The sequence below is a fragment of the Mytilus galloprovincialis genome, chromosome 5, assembly GCF_965363235.1.
Source record: "Mytilus galloprovincialis chromosome 5, xbMytGall1.hap1.1, whole genome shotgun sequence".
Classification (NCBI taxonomy): Eukaryota; Metazoa; Mollusca; class Bivalvia; order Mytilida; family Mytilidae; genus Mytilus; species Mytilus galloprovincialis.
This window is the reverse complement of record NC_134842.1, coordinates 52,059,569-52,066,262: the sequence shown is the minus strand read 5'-3', so window position 1 is coordinate 52,066,262 and position 6,694 is coordinate 52,059,569. Positions and strand designations below refer to the sequence as shown.

The 6,694-nt window shown below is 31.3% G+C and overlaps 1 long non-coding RNA gene across 1 annotated transcript; it reads left to right on the top strand.

The window, feature by feature from the left end:
- The first annotated feature begins 219 nt into the window (after positions 1–219).
- Positions 220–6,284, top strand: LOC143074601 (uncharacterized). Its single transcript, XR_012977960.1, has 3 exons — positions 220–480; positions 2,185–2,269; positions 6,148–6,284. It is a non-coding gene; the product is annotated as an uncharacterized LOC143074601 (long non-coding RNA).
- The last annotated feature ends 410 nt before the right edge of the window (positions 6,285–6,694 follow it).

The following is a 6,694-nucleotide window of genomic DNA, read 5'->3' as shown; positions in this document are numbered from 1 at the left end:
TTTTTGATGCGTTTTGTTATTTGATTTTGCATGTGATTATGGACTTTCCGAATTGATTTTCCTCTAAGTTCAGTATTTTTGTGATTTTACTTTTTACCCACTTATTTCTTACACCATTCTATAAGGTATTGTATCGTGATTTTTTCTGAATCCTTTACATTTATATCGACTGAGTTGCTATTAAAGAGATATACAATGTAATTTATTTTCTTCAGGAAAATGCAGATTGGAAATTGTATATTGATATATGAACTTGGTGCCATCTTTCACGTCGGTCAGTACCTTGAATCGCCAATACTGAATGTATTTTATAATATTGGTCCACAAATGTGCAAATCCAGATGCATTAGGACCGTAGGATGTAATTCATTCAACTTCGTAAAAAGTCTTATGTACTGCGAACTTCTTAACTCGACTCAATCAGTCATACCAGTAAACAAGTCACATTACATGTACTCAAACATGTCAACGTGGACAATTGTAAGTACTTATATATTTAAATGTCTTCATAAAGTGATCAGGATTTTATTTCCTTTTATGAATAAATTGTCAGAGAGAATACCGCAATGCATTCAAATTTTTATAGAAACATAGCGTTAAGATAAAAAAAAAATGTCCCCATAATAAATAATGGCATTTTAATTTTTATATTCACTTCATCAGCTCACCCTAGATTTTAATTGTTTTTGCCATTATTCTATATTTAGTTCCTAGCCACGACGGGCCCAAATAAACAGAGAAAACAGTTGAATACATATGTTTTTTTTTTATCATTTAGTATGGATACTTATTTTAATTCTTTGTTTAAACTGGTCCCTTTTGACAAGATAAGTTGGTTATTTTTTAGAAAACATTTTTTTTACCGTCACTCTTTTTTATCTAATTTATTTTAAAGTAACGGTTTGGATGGTTTGGTCAGCTGGGATTAAACACTAAAGTAATCTTTTAGTCGTTATCTTATTTAAAATTGATTTCTTTCCAGTAAGTTAATGTTGTGTTGGTAACATATGTTATCCCAGTAGTATCTAAAATGAATTTACAGTTTTTACTTAATCACGTAATTGTAAAGTGACCCAAATTACGCCCAATATTTTTCAATCATTTAAAGATTTCAGAAACAAAATTTGTAATTATGCTAATTTCAACTGTTCTCGTTCATGTCCAGATTTATATTCAACACAAAGAAGCTTTCATTTCTGAATTATGTTGCAAAACGAGAAGAGCTCGGCACATTTTTAATCAAACGCGTCGGTTCATTATTGCTGTTGTTTGTTGTTGCAAACAGACACACATTTTTACGAGTAAAATATAAATATTTATACGCTTTTTAACTACTATGGATTTATATTTACTTTAACAGACATAGGCATGAGACCTACATGAAGTATTGCGACCGCTGTACAATTTTAAAAATAATATAATATAAAGAGAATATATCAGTAAACATAATAATAATGAATTTACAACCCAAGTTAAACATTTCATTATAATGGATGTTGAAATCGTCTTCGTATTTTCTTCATTTACTGAATTGTTCAGAACTGATACAGCCGAGTTATTTTTCTTCTCTCAATTTCAAAATATTCTGAACAAAAGTTATATATACATTTATTTGCCGCTCTTTTTCTTCCTAAAAGTTTAATAATTTTTCTTTCGGTTTCATATATAGTATGTTAGATCATGTCAAAAGTCACTATTAGGCTTAGAACACGTTGCAAAAGCTTACAACTCACAGCTAGTTCAAGAATCCATTCGAGCGGGTTTCTATGATATATATCAATACTACTACATTTGTACAATTGAAAGAGCAGATGCTGGTTAATGCGATTACATTCAAGATTATGATAGGCAACGAAATCTAAAACAAATACTGCTACAACTTTGTTCAAAATGCAAAGATAATAAAACTATTAGACAACCATGGGGCACACAAAGTTATTTGTTTGATAACATTCAGAGAAATAATATATCAACTAGGCAACTCATTGGGATGAATAGCATGGAAATTGTGAAGAAAAAAAAAAACAACCCCAAGATCGAAATATTAAAGATAGCGTATTATATCTATTGTATATATTAGAGAATGGAATCATACAATACATACATCATTGCTGTCAAAATAAAAGAACGTTATCTAATAAAAAATGCATTTCGTTCATTTAACACAATAAATTGTTTTTGTAGGATCAAGACGCTTGTTGGCCGAACCCATGTTTAAAAGATACATGTGTTATCGTGTACGGTGGTCTGCCAATTTGTAAACCATTCGGTAAGTTCGTTTTAATCATGAGTTAAGAAAACAAGATCTTAAACGTAACAGTTTGAATTTTCCACAGGCACGTATAACTAACATTAGCCTACTCTTAAGGTAAATATCACGTTTTTGTAAGAATTGCGAAATAACGCATCTTATTAGCACACCAAGTCTTCAAAGATGATTCTAGACTTTGTTTGCAGTGAATATTGTCATAATGTCAATAAAAAAACAATTCACGGTCTTGTAATTGGACTTTAATTATAGTTTTCATAACGAGTTAAAAAGGGATATCATTTGATATCAACTCAATTATTTAATTTCAGTATAATAATAAAGTAGTCTTTGAGATATCCAATTCTAACGATTTTTTAAACTGATTTCTCTATGGTAAAACTTAAATTCTGGTGAAGGATTTCTAATTTGGAAAGCTTCAGTTCAAGTCCGCTTACGGGCTAAAGATTTTTTTGTCAAGAGTGTAGACCGTTCAGTGTAATAGGAAAAAAAGTGATTCATGCCGGAAATTTATGACATGACCATATGTATAAATACAATTGGTTGGCAGTTATGTTTAAACATTAAAGGTTGTTTACTGGCGATAGTAAAAAGGCAATATCTATGGTTGATAAGGCGTGGTTTCATCAACACATGCTCCTTCATCAAACATGCATACAACATCCATTGGATGTTGGATGTGTACGGATTGATAGTTTGGTCTTATATGCATGATTTGTTTTATTAGTGGTTTTGAACTAGCAGTCAGACAACTGCGAGTACTCTCAGATCTGTTCCTAGTGTCTTTTTTTGTCGGGATGTACAAGTACCCGGCCACGTCCACTTGTATTTTTGTCCATCTGATGAGTTAAGCCTTTTTCAACTGATTTTTATAGTTCGTTCTTATGTTGTACTGTTATACCACTGTCCCAGGTTAGGGGGAGGATTGGGATCCCGCTAACATGTTTAACCCCGCCACATTATTTAAGTATGTGCCTGTCCCAAGTCAGGAGCCTGTAATTCAGTGGTTGTCGTTTGTTCATGTGCTACATATTTGTTTTCGTTCATTTTTTTTATATAAATAAGGCCGTTAGTTTTCTCGTTTGAATTGTTTTACATTGTCTTATTAGGGCCTTTTATAGCTGACTATGCGGTATGGGCTTTGCTCATTGTTGAAGGCCGTACGGTGATCTATAGTTGTTAATGTCTGTGTCATTTTGGTCTCTTGTGGACAGTTGTCTAATTGGCAATCACCGTACGGCCTTCAACAATGAACAAAGCCCATACCGCATAGTCAGCTATAAAAGGCCCCGATATGACAATGTAACATTAGTTTGCTTCTAATTTACTGATAACAAAATCAATACTTATATCAATAAAAGAATATTCAACGATCTAACGAAGTGTTGAATTGGTAACATTTAAGAATAAGTTTATTTAAAGGATCGATTATTTACCAGGATCGTTTCTAAATTTCCGTGGCTGGTAATCGCCATCATCGTCAAAATTAGGATGTGCAATTCCATTTGAAATAATTGTTCTACAGGTACAATCGAACTTCAAAACCCAATCTTTATATCTATGGATAATTTAGAAAAAAGTAATTTGTGGTTAAGAAATTCATGACCTAATAATTTACCAGTAATACATAGATAAAGTTCGTTAAAATCTAAAACGTCACAACAGAAACGGGCATAGCGAACGAGTTGTGAAATATGAACACCATAAGATGATGCCAAAGGAACATCACCATCGTAAAAAAAAAAGAAGGAAAATTAACAATAGGGAACGAAAAATTGTCCTTTTTGTCGTACATTTTAGTTAGGAGATTCCCGGTTAAGACTGAAATATCTAAACCTAGGAAAAGACAATTATTATCGTTTACATTTATTCATTCAAAGTAAGTTCGTTTTGGAAAATTTCGGCAGTATATTTAGAAAATCTTTGATTATTTAACGAAAAAATATCATCAAGATAACAGTAAGTGTTTTTGAATTAATTTAAAACAATTTAGACGGGTCTGAGTTTGATCATAAACTGTGATTCATAACAGTACAGACGCAATTCTGTTATTAAAGAGGCGCAATAAGTGCCCATAGGAATACCTACAATCTGTTGGTAAACTTTGTTGCCGAAACTTTCATCAATATTATCAAGGAGAAAATAACCAGCTTTATTTATCTCATCATACTTCCAGTAAGTATATCTGGCATATTTACCTTTTTCATTGAGAAGAAGGCTTTAAATAAGTTGCAGCAAATATATTTGCATTCAGATTTACCAAACGACCATTCAATTAAATAGGAAAACTGTTATTTGATAAGATTGTGTGGAAGTGTAGTGTAAAAAGTTGAAAAGTCACAACTGTCAACAGAATCAAAAGGACCATCAAAAGCATTTTATGTACTGAAAACATCCAAAGAATTGCTTAGTCCCAAAATAGTCAATTCCACTATTTTCACATATCTTTGAAAGTAGGAACAAGATTAAAGCAGTGAATGATAAGTTGTAGAACATTCACTTGGGGCCGAGTTGAAACGATATGTTTCTGCTTTTATGTGAAGTTTACGAAATCAATACATAGTATGGACCTTCAAATGTTCAGAAGAGGCCTTAAGCTGTGATATAGTTATGGTGTTTATTTACTATATGACTCTCTGTAAAGCACACGGACTTGAATGTAGATGAATTTAAAATTTCATTCTTAAGAACTTCCGTGTAGTATTTACGGCATACCACAACCAAAGAGTTAGCCCGTAAAAAATCAAACCGCTTTGTAAGTTCTTGAAGTTTATTGCATATTCTTGAAATAGATGTATTGTGTACTCTTTTATTTATTTATAATTTAATTTTGGATGTAACGCGTCTTTTGATTGGCTGACGTTATTTTGTTATCAGCCCATAAACATAATTTAGTCATGTGACCGTGACGTCATCAACGTTTTTTCATGGTTTTCTCGGTTTAAAATGGAATTAGAATTAAATTAAAAGAAATGACTGTAATATTTTTTGTCTTCGAAATAACATAAAAAATGTGGTGCACACTGTTAAATAACCCGCTACACGCGTTATTCAGTGTGCACCAAATTTTGTATGTTATTTCTTCATAGACAGAAAAAAATATCAGTCATTCCTTAAATGAATTATTTTCAAAATGTGATATTCGAAAATCCACAGCATTCATACATTTATTTGAATAAGTATCAAGAGTTTTTTTTATCAGATTTTCTGGTTTACACCAACTTATAAATAAATTTGGTGTTTTTTCTGTCTTCTGATTGGTTAAAATTATTAGTTTTATTTTCAATGTTGTCAATTTTGATGGCGACACGCCCACTCTGACGTTGTGTATTCATACGCCAACATGTGTGTACGTTGTTATTGTTAATATAAATAATATAAAAAGTTCTTTGAGCCTTATTTTTGATAGAAATTTATTTATAATGAATGGCAATAATTTATTTTGATTTTATTGAACCATAAAACTAACTTTTGACTCTTCACATTTTACATAATCCGCTTCACTTCCCTTCGGGCCAGGTGAGCTAAAAATACGTACTACAATATCTACAAATAAGTGATAATGACCAAAATCGTCAGTCACCTGGTTATTGGAGTTATTGTTATTTAATGATGTTTACATTTTTTTGTTTGCTTTTTTGCCCTATTATCTTAAAAATAGATGAATAGGAAAGTTAAGAATATATTATCCTCAGGATAAGTTTTACAGCAGATGAGACAGTTTTACAAAATACTTACAATAGCAGGTAAACTTTTCAAATCTGTAAAAAAAAATGTTACTAAGGAAAAATCATGATAAACATGAGAAAGTGAATTCAATTATATTTGTATAAAACTATTTATTGTTGACTGAAATATTTTATGAATATATGTTGTAGAGAAATCAGAATATATAGGTTGTTTTTCTGATGATGGGGACAGGCATTTTAAATATGCACATAAATATTTCGGAAACTCAATGTCCCTTGCAGCCTGCAGGACACATTGCGGTGCACATGGATACAGATTCGCTGGCTTACAAGTTTGTATTTTAATTCAGGATAAATCTCTTTTATGTGAGAATATATCAAATCCTATTGACATTTGTAAGTATGTATAAATAATTTCGCTGTAGTTTTGCTTTTTGTGAAGTCGTCCATTGGAAAGGTCAATATATAGGACATCCATTCTACTTTCAGCAGTATCCTTTATCACGAGCTCACTATAAAGATATATAAAATGTAAACAGTGACTAAAATGTAAGTAAATGGGTAACAAACCATCTTCAATATATCTAAACGTGATATTTAAGAAATAAAATGTTTTTTTCTAGTTTGTATGAAGATTCGATAGACATAGGAAGATATGGTACGAGTGCCAATGAGTATGAATTCTGCTTTCGGAGTCCAAATCGGACAGTAGGGTCGCACAATAATTTTAAATTGG